Source organism: Centruroides sculpturatus, unplaced genomic scaffold (genome assembly GCF_000671375.1).
Source record: "Centruroides sculpturatus isolate CEXI.00-Female unplaced genomic scaffold, Cexi_2.0 scaffold111, whole genome shotgun sequence".
Taxonomy (NCBI): Eukaryota; Metazoa; Arthropoda; class Arachnida; order Scorpiones; family Buthidae; genus Centruroides; species Centruroides sculpturatus.
Genome location: NW_019384655.1, coordinates 1,022,233 through 1,033,221, shown reverse-complemented (window position 1 = coordinate 1,033,221; position 10,989 = coordinate 1,022,233).

Here is a 10,989-nt window from a genome sequence, read left to right as displayed (position 1 = left end):
ATAAACATAAAACATAAAAGAAGAACATAAAGAACATGAAGAAACAAGAAAAACATGAAGAACATAAAAGGAAATTCTACATAAAAGAATAATTAAAATATAAAAACTCTTAATCCACACCTGCCCTTACATTTAGATGCATTTTTATGTATTGTATTTTATTTTATTTTATCTATTTTATTATATTAATTATATTGTTGTTGTTTTAGTTTATTTGATGTATTTTATTTTATTATTTATTTGTTAATATATCTAATATTTTCATTTTAAATTTAAGTGTAAAATATTCGGACATTCTGTTGTTAGAATGTTAAATTTTTTAAAATACATTCAAATTCAGTTATATCTGAACATGGCCTATTCTATTAGGTTGAAAACATTTGTGTTCATTTAATAAACATTTCTCAGCGATTGAAGATGTTTGATGTGTTCATTAAGTATATTATTTCCTTTCATCAATATCTGAAATAGAGCTTTTAAAGCTTAATGACAGATTTAATCTTAATTAAATATTGATGCAGTTGAATATAAATTTTTGTAAGTTGTATATAGTGAAACCTCAATTCATTATTTTTGTCAGGAGACATGGAAAAAGTGGATACAGGAAAATGATGGATACAGGAGCAAATATAAAATGAAAAAGTTAAATTTGTCTGTATCTATTTATTAAGTCAAAAAATGATACACTAATGTACACTAATGATATTTTTTCTACTGGCAAGTCAAAACTGCATTACTACTATTTTAAAAACAGAAAAAATCCTCATTTGTTTAGTAGCACTTTAGTAGACAAACTGAACAATAAACTTTCAATATTTGCAATGTTTGCTTGGTCACTTTCAGCAATGTCATGAGCATACAAAAATGCCCCCATGAACTTGAATGCAAATGTTTTAGTTAAACTTGGCACTTGTTTGCAGTTGGCTTCACTGTCATTGCCACTACCCTTTCTCTCTAGCTTATTGTAAAACATGTGCAAGGTTGCACAGTTAATTATACAGTGGCGTGCTGTGACATTTGATGATAGGGTAGCTGTGTTTCTGTAGAAGCCGACTTCCAGGGGCAATCAGTCAGATCTAGGGTACATTTGTATTCGTTTGTTCAGTAAGCCAGTAAAAACCCTAGACTTCTCTAAATGTATTTTTAATTAATAGATTATCTAATGCACTTAATAAATAAGCAAGTTCAATATAACTACCTCTGTTATATTAGATTCAATAGATTCCTTATACCTAAATGCCAATTCTTGCTCTACTAATTTAAATATAATATATCTATTAGCTCTAACTTTGTTATAATTTTCAATATTTATTTTATATTGTTTACTAATGTTTAATTCTATTCTGCTTTGATTTCCAAATTGCTTCAATTTTAAGAATGAATCGATGCGAGATTTACGATTTTCGTGTCTTTTGCCACCTTTACTCAAATTATTTAAATCATCAAAGCCATTCTTATTCCATACACTAATTTCATTTGAAAATAACAGGCAAGGCCAACAAAACAATTTTTGTATTTTTATGCATCCACAAAGCCATTTTACATCTTCATAAATTTTATTATGAAAATGTCGAACAAATTTTTTTGTTGACGTATTTATATTTAATTTAAGCATTGGTCTTTCTCTTTTAATAATGTTCTCTTTTTCATTATATGGTTTCAAGCCAAAACTTTTTAAAAATAAATTTTCAATATCACAATTACATTCTAAATTGCTAGCCATAATATAAGGGCTAAAATTAAAAATAAAATTATAAAAACTTACTTGTTAAAATAAAATATGTGATGAATANTTATTAAAAATTTAAAGGATTAAATGCTTTTATTACATTATATAAACCTCGAATTTCACAATTATAACCTAGTTACAAATAAAATTATAAAAACTTACTTGTTAAAATAAAATATGTGATGGATATACAATTATACATACCTAGTACAAAATATTCAATTGTATTTATATACAGTGGAACCCCAGTTAACGAACGTAATCTGTTCCACGAGTCTGTTTGTTAACTGAAGCAATTTTTCTCATAGAAATTAATACAAATACAATTAATCCGCTCTAGCCGTCAGTATTTTTGTAATTTTATTTGTAAAATGGGTTTTCTTTAATGAAAATATAGGAAAACATGCTCACAAACAGTTGATCTAGGTTAAATTTTCGGAAAAGGGGAAAGATTTGACGGGTATAAAAACATCACATATATACGATCGTTAAAGTTCTAAAATGACAGATAGCAGAAACAATAGACTAAATTACGAGCGAAAGGCTTATAGGTTTATCAACAATCTCTGATCTGAGTCGATGAACAGGTATCAAATAAACGCTTTGGAACAAACCGTTCTTGTGACCTGGTCTGGTTTTGGTTTTCACCTGGAAACAAAGAAGAAAACAATCAGGAAGCGAGGAATGGGATGCAGGACTAATCGTAAGGTGAGATTCTAGGAAGAAATACTATAAAAACCCTGAATCTCAAGGTCAAAACACAGTTTTCCTAAAAATTTTTTGGCGATTAATCGGTGTCGTCTTCATCTGGATTAAACCTGAAGTCGTGCCCGCTAAAATTTGTGTTGTGTCTCACGGACCGCTCCAGTCATTGCAGCTCTGTCACCTACCATCACTTCTGTGACCAAGTGAACCCATTTCGTGCGCTCCGGGGCTACAACTGATCAGCTTGCACTATCGTAGGACCAGCGATTCACCACTCCTCAGTGCTGAGAGAAAATACTGTAGATAAGCCATTTTCAATTATCTCAAATATGTAAGCATCTTCCCGTTCTAATAAACGATTTTCACTGTAAAATACTTGTCATCTTTGTCTCCTCCGTCACCACCAACGTACGAATAGACCCTAGACCATCACCGACACACGATTAACTGATTTTCCCTAAAAGTCGGCAAGCTTACAAATTTGACACAAAAAAACTTGTTTGTTATCCGAGACAAAATTTTTGCAAAATAAAAGTTCATTAACTGATTTGGTCGTTAACCAGGACGTTCGTTAACCGGAGTTCCACTGTACTTTTAAAGAAAATTATAATTATTAAATATAGTTTTGTGAATAAACATACATAAAAATAACATAAAATATTCTTAACTTTTTAAATATTAAAACAATCCACTTAGTTAAAATTGTTCCCTACCAGTGGCTCATGGATAGAATCGGAGACGGTCTTGATAGGTGTGCAGTGCATGCATGCATACCAAATCCCGAGGGTGCTGATAATGTCAAATTGGTTAATGTCAAATGACTCTTTTGTCGCATCACTAGTATATCTCAAAGGACGTGACAGGGTTGTTGTACATTTTAAACGTTTCTCACCATAGCTGTAAAAATCTAAATTTGTTAAATTTAAGAGTCATTTGTTTTCTAACTAATTCGTTTTAGGACCAGGTGTCCAAGGAAATTTCCAAAATTTACAACTTTTAGTCACTGTCTTTGAACTGGAAAAATGTCTGTCTTTATTACATCTAATATTTTGAAGAAATCAGTCCCACTGTACTCAGCTAGAGATTGGTTCGGTTAGGCTTTAAAGTAAAATTTTGGCTCTTTTATCAGGATTTTGTTTATGTCTCCAATTCCCTAATTGCTTAATTAATTTAATTATTTAACTACTACTTGAGTAGAAATAAGTCGAAACCAGTTACTTTGTACTCGAATATTTGTAGTCTCGGAAGAAAGTGGAAAGACAAATTTTTATGACAAACGGATACATAAATCGTAAATTTAACGAAAATAAATTCTAGAGCTTTTTCTGTACCTCATGCATCTCTCATATTTATTAAATTTAGTTGTAAATTATGCTACCAAAGTAACAGTTAATTTTTTAGCATTATAGAAGAATTGTACATGTTTTTTTCTACATCCCCTTAAAGATGGGACATACGAAATCGTAATATCACTGGTTTAACATTGAAATCCGTAGGTAATATAAGATTGGAGAGCGGAATAAAAATATCAAATATTTTAATGGATTTTTTTAAAACTCCTGTCAACTATACAGAAAACTATCATAAAAACATACCAGTAAATTCTTATTGTTTGGGTTAAGTTATAAATCTACTCATCATTCACATAATCAGGCGAGTGCGGCTAACAGCCCAGAACTGGTCCTGGATAGAATTGGAAGCGTTATACATGTGTAGCTTCCACCCAAGGTGCTAGGCTTACACCAGCTAAACTGGGTGAGGTTGGTGCTCTGTAAAGTGCATGCGCGAATCTGGCTTTTTGGAAGCTGACAATACAGCGCTTCCACTCCGCCATTAATATTTGAATATACAATAGCAATCATATTTTTTTTCACATGTAGTATAGAAATTTGTAATAAGATACATAATGCGGTTATAAAAAAATATTGTGCGATTATTTTTATATAATTAAAATTAATATATATCTATTTTTTAGAAAATACAAGGGAAGCGGCGCTTCCAACACTTCCAATGATGGCACGCCAGTGTAATTATAGAGTCCAAATTCTTGTTACACCACATTTTGAAAACACTAACTACGGATTTGTGTGCATGTTATGTTCGTCACTCTTTCTTAATAAGATCAGTTCTGCAGGGCTAAAACTTCTGACTAATAGATACCATAAACAACATATTGATGAATGATTGATTTGGGTTTAACTTCTATAATATAAATAAGATTTGTTCAGTAACTCTAGAAATTGAATGTTGTTAAAGCAATATATCTGGTAATGATAGAACAAGATTTCACTGTAATCCTCAATACTGCTTTCTTATGTTAATAATTAACACAGAAAATTCATATATGAATATTAATTTTTTTCATAATTGTAAGGAGTCAGATAAGAAGATACATTATATGATCAACAGATAATTTTTTACAAATAGGTTTGTTAATTTTGATTTCCTTTTCAGTGATATAGTGATTGAATGTTTGAAGTGTTATAATTTATGTTTCAAAGCATAATATGTACTTTTTTAAATCATCTGAAATCTTTTAATACAATGGAGTCTCGAAAACTCTGCCTAATGTGGACCGAAGGGTGGTCGAGTTTGTGAAAATGCCAGGTTATCGGGAATGGGGTTTAAAAAAAATAAGTATGAATGTTTCCTCAGAAAATACTGTGCTGTACTTGTATGTATTGTTTACTTGAGAATACAACAGAGAATAAACTGCCCAAATACCCTTAAACAAAGGAAAAGTACGTCCTTTATGAAGGCATAGAGCCTTTACTACATGAAAATAAAAATTAATGAATACACTGTGTACAGTAATTTACCTGATAAGACAGACCTCAGAAAAATACTTTATGAGGCATAAAGCTGTCTATAATGAAAATTAATTAACTAAGGATTTTTTTGCCCTGCCAGGGTGTGGCCGAGTTATCCAGACTGCCGGGTTATCGAGTGCCGAGTTTTCGAGACTCTACTGTACTTTCAGATAGGCTAGCTTTAGAGAACTATGCATATAAACAAATTTTGTTTTACTTAATATTTATATATTTCAAAAAATCATAATTTGAGAAGTGATTCTAAAAATTTACTTTAGAGATAAATATCTTTGAATTTTGTTATTTAGAATGATTTTTCTATTACATCAGTTGATATTATTTAGAAAAAGAATTCCAGATCTGTTTTATAATTAAAAATTATATATTTAGTTAAACAGATACTTTCAAAAGAAATATAGTCAAATAATTCAATCATAACATGATTGAATGTTATGCTTCTGCACTGCCTTCATATCTTGTATATTCTCTCTTTTGTCTTTTACTGTATTTCACAATACCAGCGACTGAATAGATAAAACCACTGAATACTGGTTGTTGGTTGTGAGTTTGCAACCAACCAACAAGCTTGGACTTTTATGGGCTTTCTTCATGTGTCTAACATCTGAATAGAGGCAAGTTTACCATGGAAGTCCTTTGGGGAGGCACCTCCCCCTTGGCAGATCACCCATGTATCCCATCAATCCAATCCACAGTATCAGTTTATACTAATTTTATTCTTAAAGAAATAAGTTTTGAAGTTTATACTATTCATTTGATTTTATGTTTTGGAGAAGTAGCTTATAAATCATTTGCAGTGCTAGAATAATATTACAGTTTATTATATTAAATTTTACATATTTTTGAATTTTCAGGAACAGATAGTTATGGTTTATATGAGTCAGAAATTTTATGTTACAATTGCTCATGGTTTCGAGAGCTACACAATCACATCTACAACATTGAAGAGCCTGTTCCCCCAGCAGATCTAGCTTGCAACAGTGATATATGCAGAATTAAAGAGGGTGTCTGTGTGAAAGATACAGTTAAAAATGAAGAAGGTATATTCTTATTTTTATATATTTATCTTATTTATATATTTTTTCATATTAAATTTATTGTTCAAATATGTAGGATTAATAACATCCATTTCTTGGTCTTGTGCCACTTCAAATGAACCTGGTGGCTGCTATTCTCATGAAGGTGATGGTGGAATTCACAGAATATGCATCTGCAGCAACTGGCATTTTTGTAATGCTGAGAATTGTTTGTATAATTGTTATTGGTTAATTATACTATGTTTACTAATGACTTTGTTTTGTGAAAAGGTGACAGCTTTTATTATGATTTCTTGAAACGATAATTATGCAATTGAATATTGATAATTTTATGCATAATGAATAAAAATTTGCATATATTTTATTTTAAAATTGTTAAGTCTTTAAAAATTTCTTTTACATTCCATTTTTGCAGTATATAACAAAATTTACAATGTTGTTATTTATTTTAATTAGCTTTTTACTCTAAGAGTCTTTTTTCATATCCATCATGTCTTTGGCCATCTGGCTACTTTTGGTTCTTTTTTTGATATAATGATTTTACTTTTGTCATAGTCTTAATGTAAAGGTTAAACAATAGTTCATAAATCAAAATAATTTATAATGCAGTATTTAAATAATCAAATTCAATTAAAAGTTTTGTTAGAAAAACTATTTCTTTACATGAATTATAAAGTCCAAGGATTAAGGAGAATTTGACTGAGAAAACTTTCTTTATTCACATAAATTTTATAGTAATTTTTATCTTCTGCTCTCTAATATATTTTTACATTCTCTCAAGTGACAGTTCACATTTTCTATAAATGCTGAGGATTTTGCTTCATAGATTTCTTCATGAAATTCATATTGAATTCTGAAATATTATGTGATATCATACAGTTTACACTTGCATCATTCTACAGTTCTAAAACTATTTCATTTAAAACAGTTAGTATAATAAATTATGAAGAAATGTCTGTATTAATAGCAGTTTAAAAACCTATCCAATGTTTCTTTATGTTTATTTTTAGGGTAATTAGACATATTTGGATTATTTTTTGTCTACTTATACTTCTAAATATGTACAGAATATTGCCAGACTTTGTGCTAGCAATCATTCTGCAACACCAGAGCCTAGTGCAGGTATGGCCAACATATGGCCCGCGGGTCAGATCCGACCCATCTAATGAATTTATGTGGCCCGCGATCAGTCTTTTAATATCAGCTACTCAAGTCCGAATAGCTCGATAAAAAATTCTGATGCCTAAAAAAAAAAAAGGTCAACAACTCACTGTGCGTTTAGAATTAACTCTCCAGTACAAATCTCGTAAGTACAGCATAGAATGTTGATAAAGCATGATAATGTGAAAATGTATCTGTAATCTCTATCTACAATTTAGTCTCTATGGGGTGACACCAAAATGAGATCTTGCACCACCTCAAAATCTTCTTAGGGCAGCCTCTGGTTCGGCCCGTGGAAAAAGTTTTCTTTCCAATTGGGCCCGGGGGCGAAAACTGTTGGCTACCCCTGGCCTAGTGGCTCTGCTGGACCAAGTGTGGTTTAAAAAGGGGAGGATTGATAAAAGATTTCTGGTCATGAAACAAAGACTAACCAAGAAAAAGTCTATAATTTCATTTAAACAGGCAAATTCTACATTCACAGTATAAAAATACATGAGAAACTTTGTGTTTTTATATTGTGAATATAACCATCTGCCTTTTTAATTGAAATTATGTATAAATTTTTGAATTTTTTAGCTTATTATCTATGACTTTTTAAACTATTTTACATAATTTTGCAGAGGTATAGCCTATAATAAAAGGTTATAGTGCAAAAAATTTGGCAATAGTTGACTTAAATGACAATTACAGTTAACTTATCCATTAAAGTTTTAAGGTTAAAAAAGTAAGATTGAAATTATCAAAACAATTTTAGTATCAGAGATTAGTTGTAATATTTTTCATGGTTTGGTTGTTATGAAGGTTTTAAATTTGCATTTTCAATTCACAAAAATCTTTAATACATTTATACATTGTGAGAATTTTATTTTAGATGTGAAAACTGAAGTCATAAGTGATTTAATGTTTATTGATAATTGTATATTAATGTATTATAGAGATATTTTAATAGTCTACAAAAAATTAAATTTAAACTTACTATGTTAGTTTTTTTTTAATAAGTTTAATCTTATTACAAATGTGATCTTTTTCTCATATGCTTATAATAATAATAATAATATATATATATTTAGAAAAAGTCTGAATTATTAAAATTGTATGTTTCTTTAATTATATATTATGTACTATTCATGTGATATGTCTTAATATTTTGGTGAAAGTGTAATTTTTTTCATTTTAAGAAATATAGTAAAAGTTTGTTAATCTGACACCTGTGGGACTTGTGATGCCAGATTACAGGATGGTTTGTATTTTTGCAAAATTCCATAATTTATGTGTGATCCAATCATCACATTTTGTACTAGTTCATGCTGCTGTATTAACCAGTACATACAGTGTAATAGTATATATACAATTCACAAAAGCTACATGTGCTCAGAGTATGAGAAACATGTTTTTAAGTTATTTACTATTTTACACAGGGTGCCAGATTAACAAACTTCTACTGTAATATATTTTTAAAGAATATATTTACCTCATTGTTAAGTTAATCTTTTCTGTTTAATTTAAAATTTGTTGTTAAAAAATATTCATAATTCACACTATTTTTGCAAAATAAAATTCATGTCAACATTGGATTAACATTATCTGTTTTTGATATGGCTGAAATGTACTAAAACATTTTTAATGTTTAACGTACTAATAATAACTTATTAACATGTAACCTTAGTGGTGATAATTCAAAATTGCATAATTTTAAATTTTGTATTAATAGCACATAAAAACATAATAATAATTTGAATTTTATAAAAAAAAAAAAAAAAAAAAANTTAAGCTGACAAAAATTAGTTAAAAAATTGCAAATTAGTATTGTTGTTCAGAATTGTTGAAATATTTGCTCAATTTAATGAATTTATATATTATCACTGCCTGACATAATTAATACTCAAACATTAAACATACCATTGTATAAATATTTATTAAATTAAAAAGAAACCATTATAAAAGAATGGTTATGAACTCATTATTAAAACACTTGAAATGATAAAACAATAATTTAATAAATTTTTTTAATCATAAAATATAATGGCATGAATATAAAATGTTCAGTTGATTAACATTTGTGTAATTTTGTTTTTAAAATATTTTTATACAAATATTTTATTTTATTGGTCTTTGACATAAAAAATTCTTAGTAGTAAGTAGAAGCATTGAAGAAATTTGATGTTTATGTAATCTTTGTCTACTTTATCGTTTTTTTAATGTAATTTGATTATTGAAACTTTTTATAATAATAATAATAATAACTTAGTTGCTTTATTTTTTTATGCATGCAGCTATCAAACAACTGTTTAGGTAATGTCCTAAGATTTTTTAAAAGAAAATTTCATAGAATAGAAGAAATCTTGAATATGATTATTATTTAAATCAGTGTTTTTCAACCTTTTTTATCTCACAGCACAATTGAACTTATAATTAAATTTCCACGGAAAAAATCATGTGGTTTAAAGTTAAGTTTGCAAACATTCTATTACCATATTACTTGCCACTTAACCTAATTCTTTTTGTCTATATTTTTTGTGATTAATTCACAGTATTAAATAAAACAGTATTGTTGTTCCTTAAAATAGCATCAGGCTATAACAATACCACTAAGTATTTAAATGAATACTTTTCATTTATGTAAGAAAAGCAATTAACATTAAATCTTGATTTACATTTAAAAGTGGCATGATAATTGCCTTAAGAAACCTGACCAATGTCCCAGCTATTTCTAACTTAAAATAATTTGAACTAAATTTGGACAATTATAGATACATTTTTGATTTAAAGAAAATTTCATTTTAAATGAAATAAACTCTGTTATGCATACATAAATTTTCTTACAAATATATAGTTTTTACTACATTACGAGTATGTAGTATAAGTTTAAATTGATAATAAGAGTCTTTCATTATTATAATAAAAAAGATTTTAATTTTAACATGTACACTTCTTGTTCTTTGAGCTTCTATCGAAAATAATTTATTTAATAACCTTCAAAAATTTTTGTGGTACACTGGTTGAAAATCACTGATATAAATCAATAAGATTTCATTTGTCAATGGTGTAGAGAAATAATTTTGAAATTCTATCTTCTGTATAAAGTTCATTTTATATATATTTTAAATGACGACTTTTGGAAAATATGTAACTTGCATCTTTAGTTTCATTTCAGTCCATTTTTCATTAATTGGTCAGCTGAATTATCAAGCAATCTATTGTTATGCTGGCATTAAAAAATGTATAAGATAATTATAAAACTGATCTGCAACAGTATAATTGTGGAGAGACAAAATTAAAATATGTAATTTTACATACAATGTTTGTTGTTGTGAAAAATGCATGAAACAAATAAGTTTTTGATGTAGAAATGTAATGTGATAAAGAATACAAATTTTACTGAATATTTATTTTTTGTAACTATTTTATACAAAAAAATAAAAGAACTACTGTTTTTTAATGATTTAACTTTTAAATGAATTATAACACACACAAATAATGATTAAAACTGCATTTTTATTTGCTAAAGTTTGTACACCCATTGACCTTT